Below are 18,421 nucleotides of genomic sequence, written 5' to 3'. Positions count from 1 at the left end.
CAACATTTTCGTGAATATAAAAAAAAAGGTTCAAATGGCTCTGAGCACTATGGGACTCAACATCTGAGGTTATCAGTCCCCTAGAACTTAAAACTACACTCCTGGAAATGGAAAAAAGAACACATTGACACCGGTGTGTCAGACCCACCATACTTGCTCCGGACACTGCGAGAGGGCTTTACAAGCAATGATCACACGCACGGCACAGCGGACACACCAGGAACCGCGGTGTTGGCCGTCGAATGGCGCTAGCTGCGCAGCATTTGTGCACCGCCGCCGTCAGTGTCAGCCAGTTTGCCGTGGCATGCGGAGCTCCATCGCAGTCTTTAACACTGGTAGCATGCCGCGACAGCGTGGACGTGAACCGTATGTGCAGTTGACGGACTTTGAGCGAGGGCGTATAGTGGGCATGCGGGAGGCCGGGAGGACGTACCGCCGAATTGCTCAACACCTGGGGCGTGAGGTCTCCACAGTACATCGATGTTGTAGCCAGTGGTCGGCGGAAGGTGCACGTGCCCGTCGACCTGGGACCGGACCGCAACGACGCACGGATGCACGCCAAGACTGTAGGATCCTACGCAGTGCCGTAGGGGACCACACCGCCACTTCCCAGCAAATTAGGGACACTGTTGCTCCTGAGGTATCGGCGAGGACCATTCGCAACCGTCTCCATGAACCTGGGCTACGGTCCCGCACACCGTTAGGCCGTCTTCCGCTCACGCCCCAACATCGTGCAGCCCGCCTCCAGTGCTGTCGCGACAGGCGTGAATGGAGGGACGAATGGAGACGTGTCGTCTTCAGCGATGAGAGTCGCTTCTGCCTTGGTGCCAATGATGGTCGTATGCGTGTTTGGCGCCGTGCAGGTGAGCGCCACAATCAGGACTGCATACGACCGAGGCACACAGGGCCAACACCCGGCATCATGGTGTGGGGAGCGATCTCCTACACTGGCCCTACACCTCTGGTGATCGTCGAGGGGACACTGAATAGTGCACGGTACATCCAAACCGTCATCGAAGCCATCGTTCCACCATTCCTAGACCGGCAAGGGAACTTGCTGTTCCAACAGGACAATGCACGTCCGCATGTATCCCGTGCCACCCAACGTGCTCTAGAAGGTGTAAGTCAACTACCCTGGCCAGCAAGATCTCCGGATCTGTCCCCCATTGAGCATGTTTAGGACTGGATGAAGCGTCGTCTCACGCGGTCTGCACGTCCAGCACGAACGCTGGTCCAACTGAGGCGCCAGGTGGAAATGGCATGGCAAGCCGTTCCACAGGACTACATCCAGCATCTCTATGATCGTCTCCATGGGAGAATAGCAGCCTGCATTGCTGCGAAAGGTGGATATACACTGTACTAGTGCCGACATTGTGCATGCTCTGTTGCCTGTGCCTATGTGCCTGTGGTTCTGTCAGTGTGATCATGTGATGTATCTGACCCCAGGAATGTGTCAATAAAGTTTCCCCTTCCTGGGACAATGAATTCACGGTGTTCTTATTTCAATTTCCAGGAGTGTACTTAAACCTAAATAACCTAAGGACATCAGACACATCCATGCCCGAGGCAGGATTCGAATCTGCGACCGTAGCGGTCTCGCGGTTCCAGACTGAAGCGCCTAGAACCGCACGGCCACACAGGCCGGCCGTGAATATCGGTGCTGAAAACTGGCGATGTACGATAGAATGTATCTTCACGAGAAGCAATTTCTCTTTCGTTGTCAATCAAATATAAATAAGTCTGAAGGCGCTTCATAAAGTTTTTAGCTTGCCTACAGAAATAAATGTCTGGCCACGCTTCTTGTAATAATAAAAATTAATAAAGAGTCAAATAACATCCGAAATTCAACAGAATTCATGCAAATACGCGTGTATTTTTATTATACTAGGAGTCAAACGTAATATGAATGAAATAGTATAACTAATGTTGAAAAACTATGAATAAGAAAAGAGCGGGACTCGATGAAGCAATCTGCGGATCAAGGAGCATGAACGCTAACCATATGATTGCCGCCATCCGGCGCTCAGGGTCGCAACGCATAGGTACATCATCGACGCGCAGAACTTCTCTTGCAATTTTCTCGAAATTGCCTAGGTAGTACACCTTACTACTTGGACATTATGCTGTCGTAATTGACTATTAAAAGCATACAAAATTAAAAACAAATCCGTGATCCTAGCGTCTTGGCTTTCCCTTGTGAAACACATTTTTGTTCTTCTTCTCAGGAAGAATAACCTTAGACGTTGATAGCATATATACATCTACATCAGCACCCCTCAAGCTACCTGACACTGTGTGGCGGAGGGTACCTTTGGTATCACTAACTGTTCCCGCCTTCCCTGTTCCGTTCGCAAATGGCGCGCGGGAAGAATTATTGTCGATAAGCCTCTGTATTAGCCAAATTTCTCGCATTTTTTCACTATGGTTATTTCGCAAGACGTATGTGGGAGAAAGAAATACGCTGTCTGAATCTTCCCTGAAAGTACTCTCTCGAAATTTCATTAGCAAACCTCTCCGTGATGCACAACGACTCTCCTGTATCGTCTACCACTAAGAGTTCGTTGAGCATCTCTGTAACGCTCTCACGCCGACGAAACGAGCCCGTGAGGAAACGCGCCGATCTGGAATTTCTCTATCTTTTCTATCGGTCTTACCGGGTAAGGGTAAGCCGCTTCTCTCGATTCTTTAAGATTCTTCCTATGGATATCAATTTTGCGTCTGGTTTTCTTACTATTTGTTTGATGTTCTCATTCCATTTAAGGTCGCTCTGGATAGTTCCTCATAGATATTTACCGATATTTACTGTTTCCAGCAATTTTTCATCGGTAGTGTAGTTGTACAATGGTGAATTTCTTTTCCTATGTATGTGCAGTATTTTACATTTATTTGAGTTCAGAGTCAACTGCAAGAGATTTCTGGACGTCACTTCGCAAATCGTTACTACTTTCTTATACACAACCGCATCTTCAGCGAACAGTCTTAAAGAGCTTCCAAAACATTCTACTAGGTCATTTATATAGATTGTAAACAGTAACGACACTGTCACATGTTCTTGGGTTACATGTATAGATTTTGTTCCGTTAAGAGCGACATATTGAGTTGAGCCTGCAAGGAAGTTCCGAATCCAGTCGCGGTTCGTGTCCGATACTTGCCAAGCTCGTATTTTTTTTTCACTAAACGGCAGTGCAGGACGGTGTTAAATGCGTTCCTGAAGTCAAGGAACACGTCATTGACCTGATCGTTGTTTTCTACAGCGCTATGGATCTCATGGAGTTACAGAGCGAGCTGAGTTTCGCACGATCTCTGTTTGTGGGAATCCACGTTGATATTTATACAGGAGATTTTCGTTCTCCCAAAAGTCATAATTCTTTGGCATAAAACATGTTCCATAATTATACACCAGATTGACGTCAACGACGTAGGCTTATAATTGTGTGCATCTGTCCTACCATCCAGCGGGAATGACCTGCGCTTTTTCCATTCGCTAGGTATTCTTCTTTGCTCCACGGAACTACGATAAACTGCCGCTAGAGGGGGAGCAAGTTCTTTTGCATAAGCTTTGTAGAATCTGACGGGTATCTAATCTGGTCCTAATGACTTTCCACTACTAAGCGACTGCAGCTACGTTTCTGTTCCACGATCGATTATCTTAGTACCTGCTATTTAGACATCCGTGTGATGATTGAAAGGAGGGATAGTATTACGATGATTTTCGTCGCGAAACAATCTCGGAAGACTGAATTCAGTATTTGGGCCTTCTCCCTGATATCTTCCGTTTTGGTGCCTGTGTAGTCACTAAGCGACTGAATACATGATTTGGACCGAAAGGGTTTTCTACATCTACATCTACATCCATACTCCGCAAGCCACCTGACGGTGTGTGGCGGAGGGTACCCTGAGTACCTCTATCGGTTCTCCCTTCTATTCCAGTCTCGTATTGTTCGTGGAAAGAAGGATTGTCGGTATGCCTCTGTGTGGACTCTAACCTCTCTGATTTTATCCTCATGGTCTCTTCGCGAGATATACGTAGGAGGGAGCAATATACTGATTGACTCTTCGGTGAAAGTATGTTCTCGAAATTTTAACAAAAGCCCGTACCGAGCTACTGAGCGTCTCTCCTGCAGTTTTCCACTGGAGTTTATCTATGATCTCCGTAACGCTTTCGAGATTACTAAATGATCCTGTAACGAAGCGCGCTGCTCTCCGTTGGATCTTCTCTATCTCTTCCATCAACCCTATCTGGTACGGATCCCACACTGCCAAGTAGTACTCAAGCATTGGGCGAACAAGCGTACTGTAACCTACTTCCTTTGTTTTCGGATTGCATTTCCTTAGGATTCTTCCAATGAATCTCAGTCTGGCATCTGCTTTACCGACGATCAACTTAATATGATCATTCCATTTTAAATCACTCCTAATGCCTACTCCCAGATAATTTATGGAATTAACTGCTTCCAGTTGCTGACCTGCTATTTTGTAACTAAATGATAAGGGATCTATCTTTCTATATATTCGCAGCACATTACATTTGTCTACACTGAGATCCAATTGCCATTCCCTGCACCATGCGTCAATTCGCTGCAGATCCTCCTGCATTTCAGTACAATTTTCCATTGCTACAACCTCTCGATACACCACAGCATCATCTGCAAAAAGCCTCAGTGAACTTCCGATGTCATCCACCAGGTCATTTATGTATATTGTGAATAGCAACGGTCCTATGACACTCCCCTGCGGCACACCTGAAATCACTCTTTCTTCGGAAGACTTTTCTCCATTGAGAATGACATGCTGCGTTCTGTTATCTAGGAACTCCTCAATCCAATCACACAATTGGAATCACACAATTGGTATGATAGTCCATATGCTCTTACTTTGTTCATTAAACGACTGTGCGGAACTGTATCTAACGCCATGCGGAAGTCAAGAAACACGGCATGTACCTGTGAACCCGTGTCTATGGCCCTCTGAGTCTCGTGGACGAATAGCGCGAGCTGGGTTTCACACGACCGTCTTTTTCGAAACCCATGCTGATTCCTACAGAGTAGATTTCTAGTCTCCAGAAAAGTCATTATACTCGAACATAATACGTGTTCCAAAATTCTACAACTGATCGACGTTAGAGATATAGGTCTATAGTTCTGCACATCTGTTCGACGTCCCTTCTTGAAAACGGGGATGACCTGTGCCCTTTTCCAATCCTTTGGAACGCTACGCTCTTCTAGAGACCTACGGTGCACCACTGCAAGAAGGGCGAGGGGGTGGGGGTGGGGGTGGGGGTGGGGGTGGGGGTGGGGGGTGGGGGGTGGGAGGGGGCAAGTTCCTTCGCGTACTCTGCGTAAAATCGACCTGGTATCCCATCAGGTCCAGCGGCCTTTCCTCTTTCGAGCGATTTTAATTGTTTCTCTATCCCTCTGTCGTCTATTTCGATATCTATCATTTTGTCATCTGTGCGACCATCTAGAGAAGGAACTACAGTACAGTCTTCCTCTGTGAAACAGCTTTGGAAAAAGACATTTAGTATTTCGGCCTTTAGTCTGTCATCCTCTTTTTCCGTACCATTTTGGTCACAGAGTGTCTGGACGTTTTGTTTTGATCCATCTACCGCTTTGACATAAGACCAAAATTTATTCGGATTTTATGCCAAGTCAGTGCATATAACTTTACTTTCGAATTCATTGAAAGCCTCTTGCATAGCCCTCCTCACATTACATTTCGCTTCGCGTAATTTCTGTTTGTCTGCAAGGCTTTGGCTATGTTTATGTTTGCTGTGAAGTTCCCTTTGCTTCCGCAGCAGTTTTCTATCTCGGTTGTTGTACCACGGTGGCTCTTTTCCTTCTCTTACGATCTTGCTTGGTACATATTCATCTAACGCATATTGTACGATGGTTTTGAAGTTTGTACACTGATCCTCAACACTATCTGTACTTGAGACAAAACTTTTGTGTTGAGCCGTCAAGTACTCTGACTTACTTTTATTCGCGATGTTTATCAGCCAAATCTATTCGCTCCACACGATGACGTGTTGCTAATTGGGCACACTACATGCCTGTATACATAGAGAAAACCCTCACGAGGACTGATTGCGGCATCTATGGGTTGTCGTTGTGAGTACTTTTACCTGCTTGCTACAAATGATTTGCATTCAGGACATTCATCCTACAGATTGCGAACAGGATCGTTTCGGGCTGCAACTGCTTGTCGACGATCTTGCTCTTAACTTCTTTCCATAGTTGTGAAATTAAGTTTCAGGATACTTTTGTGCTTCCTACATTTACTTTTATTTCACACAAAAGAGAAAGTTATTAGCTAATAGGCAATAAAGAATGTGAATTTTCTGAAGAGTTCTTATTCTCCCGGTCACAACATCAGTTGATGGTTGGAGTGCTGACATCACAGTTACAAACAGTCTGCGTAAATCAGTTACGCTGGCCACTGATGCACCGTATCGTATACAGGGTGCTACAAAAAGGTACGGCCAAACTTTCAGGAAACATTTCTCACACACAATGAAAGAAAATATGTTATGTGTACATGTGTCCGGAAACGCTTAATTTCCATGTTAGAGCTCATTTTATTACTTCTCTTCAAATCACATTAATCGTGGAATGGAAACACACAGCAACAGAACGTACCAGCGTGACTTCAAACACTTTGTTACAGGAAATGTTCAAAATGTCCTCCGTTAGCGAGGATACATGCATCGACCCCCGTCGCATGGAATCCCTGATACGCTGATGCAGCCCTGGAGAATGGCGTATTGTATCACAGCCGTCCACAGTACGAGCACGAAGAGTCACTACATTCGGTATCGGGGTTGCGTAGACAAGAGCTTTCAAATGCCCTCATAAATGAACGTCAAGAGGGTTGAGATCAGGAGAGCGTGGAGGCCATGGAATTGGTCCGCCTCTACAAATCCATCGGTCACCGAATCTGTTGTTGAAAAGCGTACGAACACTTCGACTGAAATGTGCAGGAGCTCCATCGTGCATGAACCACATGTTGTGTCGTACTTGTGAAGGCACATGTTCTAGCAGCACAGGTACAGTATCCCGTATGAAATCATAATAACGTGCTCCATTGAGGGTAGGTGGAAGAACATGGGGCCCAATCAAGACATCACCAACAATGCCTGCCCAAACGTTCACAGAAGATCTGTGTTAATCACGTGATTGCACAATCGCGTGCGGGTTCTCGTCAGCCCACACATGTTGATTGTGAAAATTTACAATTTGATCACGTTGGAATGAAGCCTGACGAAACTAAAATGAGCTCTAACATGGAAATTAAGCGTTTCCGGACACATTTACACATAACATCTTTTCTTTATTTGTGTGTGAGGAATGTTTCCTGAAAGTTTGGCCGTACCTTTTTGTAACACCCTGTATAGTGGTAGCCCCTGCAGCATCAACTAAGCCCTGAAGATGGCGCGTTGAAGCGCCAAAACTGGTAGCTACACAGTAAATAAGATCATAAGGACAATAGTGAACGGCCGTGGCCCCCAGGCCTCCAGTCAAAAGGATGAAGATACAAAAAAATAACATGTCTTGCGTTTCCTCGAACATATACATTTTGCATATCAAACTCTTCAGAAAGATGTGCGTTACGAAATGAACATATTTTTTGAAAAATCGATTTAAAAAAAAATTTGACATCCTATTTCAGGGGGGGGGGGGGGGGGGGGGGGCTCCACTATCAAGTTTTTGCTCAGGTTCGGAAATTTTGTAGATCCGGGGCTGCCGACGAGTTACTGCGCGGATGGCAAAGAATTTTTACGCTAAATTCATCTGCTTTCATGTGTCATTGCCATTGAATAATCTTTGTCATTTTCATATAAGTGGGATATAAAGGCCGGCCGGAGTGTCCGTGCGGTTCTAGGCGCTACAGTCTGGAGCCGAGCGACCGCTACGGTCGCAGGTTCGAATCCTGCCTCGGGCATGGATGTGTGTGATGTCTTTAGGTTAGTTAGGTTTAATTAGTTCTAAGTTCTAGGCGACTGATGACCTCATAAGTTAAGTCGCATAGTGCTCAGAGCCAATTGAACCATTTGGGATATAAGGTTATCAGTTTATAGTTTTGAGTCCAGGAAAGTCATTCCACGTGGAAATTGCAACTAATCTCGTCTTTCACGTTGTGATTTATCTGTCCTGCCCATCACTGGGGCAATAAGTGAGAGACTAATACTGCAGCTGTTCAGTAGCTCAAGAGTAATGTGATCATCTGTCAGATGAAGACTCTGTTGGCTCGCAGTTCCAGTTTTACTGAAGGTCATATTTTTAACCTCTGTTGCAGAGATAGAAGCAGCAACATTGAAAATCAATAAGAAAATCTTAAGAAAACTTCATCAAATATCTTGTCGCTGCTCCCAATACCTCAAAGTGTAATGACAAAAAACTTATGATACTGCACAATTCATAATGCCTCTTTGCACTTCTCCTTGCGTAACTTTTGGTCTTTTTGAATACTCAATTTTATTAATGAAATTCCACCTTTCCATACTACTTGAGTATGACACAGGACAGTGAGTAAACACAGGCCGTTTTGAAGCCGAAAGTGAATATGTTACTAATTCATACTGATATAGGCTCGCAAATGTTACAGATACTTCATGTTTTATAACCGTAGTCTTTCATCATAAGGTTACCATGGTAAGTTGTATTTCATTTGTATTAGTATAGTGCATATAACAGCATTTTCCATTAATTTATTGAACACAACAGGAAACATTAATCAGTCACCAAAAATATATTGTCTCACGTGATCTAAAACAGTCTGACAATGTTCAGTTAAGAAACTTCCTGGCAGATTGAAACTTTGTGCCGGACCGAGATTCGAACTCGGGACCTTTGCCTTTCGCGGGCAGGTGATCTACCAACTGAGCTACCCAAGCACGACTCACGCCCCGTCCTAAAAGCTTTAATTCCGCCAGTACCTCGCCTCCTACCTTCCAAACTTTACAGAAGCTCTCCTGTGAAACTTGCAGAACTAGCACTCCTAAAAAAAGGATATTACGGAGACATGGCTTAGCCACAGCCTGGGAGATGTTTCCAGAATGAGATTTTCACTCTGCAGCGGAGTGTGCGCTGATATGAAACTTCCTGGCAGATTAAAACTCGGTCCCTAGTTCGAGTCTCGGTCCGGCACACAGTTTTAATCTGCCAGGAAGTTTCATAACAGCGCACACTCCGCTGCAGAGTGAAAATCTCATTCTGGAATGTTCAGTTAGTTCACCAATTAAACGCCTGTAGAAACCTACTGGTCCTGAGTTCAAGATGTCATAAAACCAGGTCTGAAGTGCATTGTAGTCCAGAAATGTATTTTATTGGCAGTTGTTAGATAAGTAACAGGAAAACCAAACGTTTGAGGGCATGGGATCAGAGCAATAATTACGTGAGTGATTATTTTCCAAACGATCTCCTGGACAGTTGTGTGTTTGAAATCGACATAGTGTGTTATTGTGTACTGGAAACATGCAATGCAATTTAGTCTGTTGTTTCTCTTACGCTGAGACAGAAAGGTGTCTTAAGTTGTTTTCAACAAATACCAGCTGCGAAGGGGACGATCCAGGGGAGGAGCTCCTAGTGGACAGCACTCTTCTTGAGCCAACGAATGAAAAATATGTTCACATTGACCTTTGCTCGAGGATATGCCTCTTGTTACAACTCAGCCATTAATTTCTTGTTAAGAAGTTAGCATAAAGGAATCATAGCTCGCCACCAGTGACAATATTGCATAGAATGCTCAATACACAGGGTGTTACAAACAGGTACGGCCAAACTTTCAGGTAACATTCCTCACACACAAAGAAAGAAAATATGTTATTTGGACACGTGTCCGGAACCGCTTACTTTCCATGTTAGAGCTCATTTTATTACTTCTCTTCAAATCGCATTAATCATGGAATGGAAACACACAGCAACAGGACGTACCAGCGTGACATCAAACACATTGTTACAGGAAATGTTCAAAATGTCCTCCGTTATCGAGGATGCATGCATCGACCCTCCGTCGCATGGAATCCCTGATGCGCTGATGCAGCCCTGGAGAATGGCGTATTTTATCACAGCCGTCCACAATACGAGCACGAAGAGTCTCCGCATTTGGTACCGGGGTTGCGTAAACAAGAGTTTTCAGATGCCCCCATAAATGAAAGTCAAGAGGGTTGAGGTCAGGAGAGCGAACAATCCATCGTTCACAGAATCTGTTGTTGAGAAGCCTACGAACACTTCGACTGAAATGTGCAGGAACTCCATCGTACATGAACCACATGCTGTGTCGTGCTTGTAAAGGCACATGTTCTAGCAGCACAGGTAGAGTATCCCGTATGAAATCATAATAACGTGCTCCATTGAGCGTAGGTGGAAGAACATGGGGCCCAGTCAAGACATCACCAACAATGCCTGCCCAAACGTTCACAGAAAATCTGTCTTGATGACATGATTGCACAATTGTGTGCAGATTCTCGTCAGTCCACACATGTTGATTGTGAAAATTTACAATTTGATCACGTTGGAATGAAGCCTCATCCGTAAAGAGAACATTTGCACTGAAATGAGGATTGACACATTGTTGGATGAACCATTCGCAGAAGTGTACCCGTGGAGGCCAATCAGCTGCTGATAATGCCTGCACACGATGTACATGGTACGGAAACAACTGGTTCTCCCGTAGCATTCTCCATACAGTGACGTGGTCAACGTTACCTTGTACAGCAGCAATTTCTCTGACGCTGACATTAGGGTTATCGTCAACTACACGAAGAATTGAATCGTCCATTGAAGGTGTCCTCGCCGTTCTAGGTCCTCCCCAGTCGCGAGTCATAGGCTGGAATGTTTCGTGCTCCCTAAGACGCCGATCAATTGCTTCGAACGTCTTCCTGTCGCGACACCTTCGTTCTGGAAATCTGTCTCGATACAAATGTACCGCACCACGGCTATTGCCCCGTGCTAATCCATACATCAAATGGGCATCTGCCAACTCCGCATTTGTAAACATTGCACTGACTGCAAAACCACGTTCGTGATGAACGCTAACCTGTTGATGCTACATACTGATGTGCTTGATGCTAGTACTGTAGAGCAATGAGTCGCATGTCGACACAAGCACCGAAGTCAACATTATCTTCCTTCAATTGGGCCAACTGGCGCTGAATCGAGGAAGTACAGTACATACTGACGAAACTAAAATGAGCTCTAACGTGGAAATTAAGCGTTTCCGGACACATGTCCACATAACATCTTTTCTTTATTTGTGTGTGAGGAATGTTTCCTAAAAGTTTGGCCGTACCTTTTTGTAACACCCTGTATGAGCTGATGGCATTCAAGCAAGAATAGAATAATAATCAATGTTTGATCTATGTTGTTTTGAATTAGAGCATGGAGTACTCCTACACCTGACTTCTGAACCTTGATTATTGAATGAAAATGTCGCACTAGGCTTAAATGTTCGCAGTTCTTCACATACAATTCATCAAATGTGTCTCATGTCGAGACTTCCTGGATGTGAAAAATCATTCTTGCCAGAAAGATTCTTCTTGAGACAAGAAAACCTTTTTCTCACGTGTTTTGCCCAGAACACTCGCCCCATACACACAATACAGAGATTCTGAAGTGCCTCTGCTGCCTTCACCCCTCTATTAAATCCAAAGCGAATAACAAGTTGCAAATGATAGACCTTTTTCCGCTTGCGAGTGTATTTTACAGCTCCCGAACAGATTTCTTAAGTTTCAGCTATGCAAAATCCAATACATAACTTCAAGATAAATATTAGAGCTTCAAGTACGAAAATGACAATTGACAAACATACTCATAGCCCCACGCCACGTTCACCTGGCAGACGGCACGTGGCTGTAGGCGGCAGGTGGCGAAGGCGAGGAACCTCTGGATAAGCTTTGCTGGTCTTGACACAGCCACGAGCTGTTTGGCGGAATTGTTTCTGGGAGCTATTGCTATTACAGGTGGGGTGGAAAGTGAAGCGAATTATTTTTGAGGTTCCCTCAGACTGATAACTTTAGCAATTAAGTGAAATGTGATTTAAAAATATATGGAATGAAGTGTACTCGACCTCAAGAAGTTTTATCCATACTGCCGGATGCTTAGCACTTTTTTCTCCTTCACTTTGTTCGCCATTGTCCTCAAAATTTCGTCTGGGTGAACGTTACATGACACCTGTTTAGTTCACTGTTGAATCTTTCACTCAGTTTTTTTTAATTATCGTTACAGAGGGCATCCAGTTCTCTGACCGAACACTCTGAGCTATCGAGCTAGTGGGTACTAGACCACGAGCAGATACAGCACTGTAACTGCCCATGAAGAGTGACAGCACTTCTTCGACACATTTCATATCTTACAGTGTTGCCAGTTCGTATATATGTTCGAACAGAATTCGGCGGTGCGGTTGGTTTTATTTACCGCCGTAAGTAAACGACTCCATCTCCGCGGCAACTGGCTGGCGGCTAGGTTTTATGTCTAAGACCGTACATCACTCGTATATAGACAGTACATAATCTCGTCACTGAAAACAACAGACTGCCATTCCACTCTCCTGACTCTTTCACGACAGCAGAGTAGCCGTACTTGGTGGTGTCATGTTATCAGTGATCGCGCGGCCAGGTTCAGACGTTTTCTTAGTCCTGCTGCAAGAAGATGGCTCCATATGGTCTTTGGTGACACAGCAGGTGCCTCCACGGGCTCAGATTTCGTCCGTGGATGACGTTCGGTTGGCCATCGCTGCTCGCACAATGTGTCGGTCTTAACACTATTCTGTCCAGAACCTGGTCTACAGGTGCGAAGCCACTGCAGAAAGCATCGACACACCACTGAAATACAGTATTGTGCCAAAGGTGTGCAGCAATCCATTGGTAAACTCTGGTGCCACTGAACTTTCATAAACTAGAGCTACAGAGATTATTTTCGAGCTAACGCTATTGGACCATTTAAAAAAAAAATTCTTTTACATTGGCAGACAGAAAACTTTTGTCACAAATTATTCAGCAAGAAAATCCCCATATTCACAGGCAGACTAAGACTACTCCTTAAAATGTGTGAAGTAACATTTTCATTCAAGCACAATTTTTTTGTAAGAATGACAGCTTTGTTAGTGCGAGGATAGCAGCATTTTTATTATTGGCTTGTCTGTGTCGCACCCTGTAATTGCTGTAAGCTGTTGTTTAGTGATATTAGTGCGAGAGCGCTCCTGAGGATGATGTCATGGTAAGTAAAAACTGCAAACAAACATATTAAAGATGAAACTTCATGATCCTTTGTGGTCTAAGGAACCAGCTCGTTATGCGCCTTTTACCTCAGATATAATTAATTACAATTTTATTATTCCTCATAAGTTACCATTTCTGTACAACACTCGTTTAAGGTACAGACACCTTAGTGAGAACAGGAAGGTTGAAGAACTGCATTAACGATCATAAAAATCAAAACACCAAGAAGGGTACATATCACTACAATCATCTTTATGCCACGAATTAAGTGCATGTTAATACAGAAATAATTAGAATAATTTGTGCCCTTTGGATGCGGCAGCCTTATCAGCAGTATGAAACATAATCCACCATGATAGAAGAGAAGCAATGCTGGAGTCTAATTTTTTTAAGCCACTTCCTTTTAAAGATGCAAGCACATGTGCGTGTGTATAGACACCTACTGCGAAGAAACAATTCTTCGTGCCATACAAACAAATTCGACCAAGATCCATGACTCTGATACGATACACGCGTCTGATACAGTAAAAATGGCAGGATATGAAATACATCAAGAACATAACTTATGAAGTAAAATCATTGCCGTATCAAAAGACTGGAGTAGTGGGCAACAAGAGCAACAGTCAGGCTTCGTTATTTATGTATTTATGGAAACGTAGCATCGACGATCGAGTGTCTCACAATGAGTACGCAAATAGTAAATAGTTAAATCTGACTTAAGGATCATCTGTAATAGTGCCTGACACTTCCAAATAGACGTTTGTTCGAAACCACTCTTAACCTGAAATAAAATAAAATTAAAAAAAAAAGTCTGCAAGGAAATCTTGAATCCAGCCGCACATCTGGTCAGATACTCGGTAAGCTCGTATTCTTTTTACTAAATGGCAGTAAAGGACGGTGTCAAATGCTTCGCTGAAGTCAAGGGACACGGAATCAACCTGAGCGCCGTTGTCTACAGCGCTGTGGATCTCATGGATGAACAGAGCGAGCCCTGTTGCAGGATCTCTGTTTGCGGAGTCCATGTTAAGTTTTATAGAAGTGATTTTCGTACTCCAAAAACGTCATAATTCTTCAGCATAATGCATGTTCCATGACTCTGCAATAGATTGACGTCAACGCTATAGGCCTATAATTATGTGCCTCTATCCTACGATGGCCGGCCGGCGTGGCCGAGCGGTTCTAGGCGCTACAGTCTGGAACCGCGCGACTGCTACGGTCACAGGTTAGAATCCTGTCTCGGGCATGGATGTGTGTGATGTTCTTAGGTTAGTTAGGTTTAAGTAATTTTAAGTTCTAGGGGACTGATGACCTCAGCTGTTAAGTCCCATAGTGCTCAGAGCCATTTTTTTATCCTACGATCATTCTTGAAAACGGCAATGACCTGCGCTTTTTTCCACTCGCTAGGTACCCTTCGTTGCTCCAGCGAACTACGATAAACTACTGCTAGAAGCGGAGCAAGTTCTTATGTATAATCTCTGTAGAATCTGACAAGTATCGCATCTGGTCTTTACACTAATAAGCGATTGTAGTGGCTTTTCTGTTCCCGATCAATTATCTCAATCTCGGCCATTTCAGGATTCGTAAGATGTTGAAGGTGGTCTTCAGTCTTGCGGAGTCCTCTTCCACACAAATGATAAGATTTATGGAACTGTGCACGATCGTTGGCTCTGAGAATTCAGTGTGGCGTATATTTCTATGAATAGTAACCAAAGGTTCTAAGTCATCATCATCATCATTTAAGACTGATTATGCCTTTCAGCGCTCAGTCTGGAGCATAGTACCCCTTATAAAATTCCTCCATGATCCCCTATTCAGTGCTAACATTGGTGCCTCTCCTGATGTTAAGCCTATTACTTCAAAATCATTTTTAACCGAATCCAGATACCTTCTCCTTGGTCTGCCCCGACTCCTCCTACCCTCTACTGCTGAACCCATGAGTCTCTTGGGTAACCTTGCTTCTCCCATGCGTGTAACATGACCCCACCATCTAAGCCTGTTCGCCCTGACTGCTACATCTATAGAGTTCATTCCCAGTTTTTCTTTGATTTCCTCATTGTGGACACCCTCCTGCCATTGTTCCCATCTATTAGTATCTGCAATCATCCTAGCTGCTTTCATATCCGCAATCTCAACCTTATTGATAAGGTAACCTGAATCCACCCAGCTTTCGCTCCCATACAACAAAGTTAGTCGAAAGATTGAACGGTGCACAGATAACTTAGTCTTGGTACTGACTTCCTTCTTGCAGAAGAGAGTAGATCGTAGCTGAGCGCTCACTGCATTAGCTTTGCTACACCTCGCTTCCAGTTCTTTCACTATGTTGCCATCCTGTGAGAATATGCATCCTAAGTACTTGAAACCGTCCACCTGTTCTAACTTTGTTCCTCCTATTTGGCACTCAATCCGTTTATATCTCTTTCCCACTGACATTACTTTCGTTTTGGTGATGCTAATCTTCATACCATAGTCCTTACATTTCTGATCTAGCTCTGAAATATTACTTTGCAAACTTTCAATTGAATCTGCCATCACAACTAAGTTATCCGCATATGCAAGACTGCTTATTTTGTGTTCACATATCTTAATCTCACCCAGCCATTCTATTGTTTTCAACATATGATCCATAAATAATATGAAAAACAGTGGAGACAGGTTGCAGCCTTGTCTTACCCCTGAAACTACTCTGAACCATGAACTCATTTTACCGTCAACTCTAACTGCTGCCTGACTATCCATGTAAAGGCCTTTAATTGCTTGCAAAAGTTTGCCTCCTATTCCATAATCTCGTAGAACAGACAATAACTTCCTCCTAGGAACCCGGTCATATGCCTTTTCTAGATCTATGAAGCATAGATACAATTCCCTGTTCCACTCATAACACTTCTCCATTATTTGCCGTAAGCTGAAGATCTGCTCCTGACAGCCTCTAAGAGGCCTAAACCCACACTGATTTTCATCCAATTGGTCCTCAACTAATACTCGCACGTTTCTTTCAACAATACCTGAGAAGATTTTACCCACAACAGTGATTAAAGAGATAGCTCTGTAGTTGTTACAATCTTTTCTGTTTCCATGTTTAAAGATTGGTGTGATTACTGCTTTTGTCCAGTCTGATGGAACCTGTCCCGACCCCCAAGCCATTTCAGTTATCCTGTGTAGCCATTTAAGACCTGACACTCCACTGTATTTGATGCGTTCCGACTTAATTTCATCCACCCCAGTTGCTTTATTGCACCGCAATCTATTGACCATTTTCTCCACTTCCTCAAATGTGATCCTATTTCCATCATCATTCCTATCCCATTCTACCTCGAAATCTGAAACGTTACTGATCGTATTTTCACCTACATTGAGCAACTCTTCAAAATATTCCCTCCATCTGCCCAAGGAATCCACAGGATTCACCAGCAGTTTTCCTGACCTGTCCAAAATACTTGTCATTTCCTTCTTACCTCCCTTTCGAAGACTGCTAATTACACTCCGGAATGGTTTTCCAGCAGCTTGACCCAAAGTCTCCAACCTGTTTCCAAAGTCTTCCCAAGATTTCTTCTTGGATGCTGCAATTATCTGTTTGGCTTTGTTTCTTTCTTCAACATAACATTCTCTGTCTACCTGAGTTCTAGTATGTAGCCATTTTTGATACGCCTTCTTTTTCCTTTTACAGGCTGCCTCGACTGTGTCATTCCACCAAGCTGTTTGCTTCATCCTACCTTTACACACTACTGTTCCAAGACATTCTTTAGCCACTTCTAGTACTGTGTCCCTGTACCTTGTCCATTCCTTTTCCAATGACTGTAATTGACTACATTCAACTAACTGGTACCTTTCTGTGATCATTGTTATGTACTTGTGCCTGATTTCCTTATCCTGAAGTTTCTCCACTCTTATCCTCCTACATATGGACATGACCTCCTGCACTTTTGGCCTCACAATCCCTATTTCACTACAGTTTAAATAATGATCAGTGTCATCAAAGAATCCCCTGAATACACGTGTGTCCCTCACAGCCTTCCTGAATTCCTGATCTATTATATAGACAATGACAGATCTGGTTCCCCTGCCTTCCCAAGTATACCGGTGAATGTTCTTATGTTTAAAAAATGAGTTTGTGATTACTAAGCCCATACTGGCACAGAAATCCAAGAGTTGTTTCCCGTTCCTGTTGGCCTCCATATCCTCTCCAAATTTACCCATAACATTTTCATACCCTTCTGTTCGATTTCCAATCCTGGCATTAAAATCACCCATGAGCAGAACACTGTCCTTGTCCTTTACTTTAAGAACTACATCACTGAGTGCCTCATAAAAACTATCCATCTTATCTTGATCTGTCCCTTCACAATGCGAATATACTGACACAATCCTAATTTTCTTGCTAGACACTGTCAAATCTATCCACATCAGTCGTTCGTTTACATTCCTTATTGCAACTACGCTGGGTTCCATTTCTTTCCTGATGCAAAGCCCTACACCCCATTGTGCTATTCCTGCTTTGACTCCTGACAAGTAGACCTTGTATTCTCCCACTTCCTCTTCTTTCTCACCCCTTACCCGAATGTGACTAACAGCTAAAACGTCCAGCCCCATCTTACTTGCACCCTCTGCCAGCTCTACCTTCTACCCAGAGTAGCCCCCATTGATATTAATAGCTCCCCATCTCATTACCATTTGTTTGCCAAGTCGAATCTTAGGAGTCCCTGGTTTATCAGTTAGAGGTGGGGACTCCGTCACCTCCAAAGTTCCGAGGCATTTTGCTCTGATTGTTGCCAGCATCATGTTTAAAGTACCAGGGAAGCAGGTTGCTAGCCTTACTTGCCCCGAGTCCCATTGAGTTTTACCTCTAACGGTTGAGGGACTAACCGGTGGATGTGGTAGTCTTTGCCGTATGAGCACAAAGGTGACCACGACTCAGAATATGTCCGAGATGCCCAGCCTTATTCCAAAGTAACTGGTATCCCGACTGACGGGACCACTTACTTGGCCACTCATACATTGCCCGTGGTTCATGAACTAGGACATGACTACAGGAACCCACACCATGAACCACAAGCTTCTAAGTAACGTTGCTAAATGTTCCTGGGAACATCATTCTACGCGGCTTGTATGCGAGTCCACAACGTATCAGGAATAGCTGCTGGAATACCGTGATGAACAAGTTGTATATAAATCACGTTCCAGACATGTTCGACGGGTGATATAGTAGGCAAA

This window comes from Schistocerca gregaria, chromosome X, assembly GCF_023897955.1.
Source record: "Schistocerca gregaria isolate iqSchGreg1 chromosome X, iqSchGreg1.2, whole genome shotgun sequence".
Classification (NCBI taxonomy): Eukaryota; Metazoa; Arthropoda; class Insecta; order Orthoptera; family Acrididae; genus Schistocerca; species Schistocerca gregaria.
The sequence above is the reverse complement of the archived record's forward strand: the minus strand, read 5'-3'. Positions refer to the sequence as shown.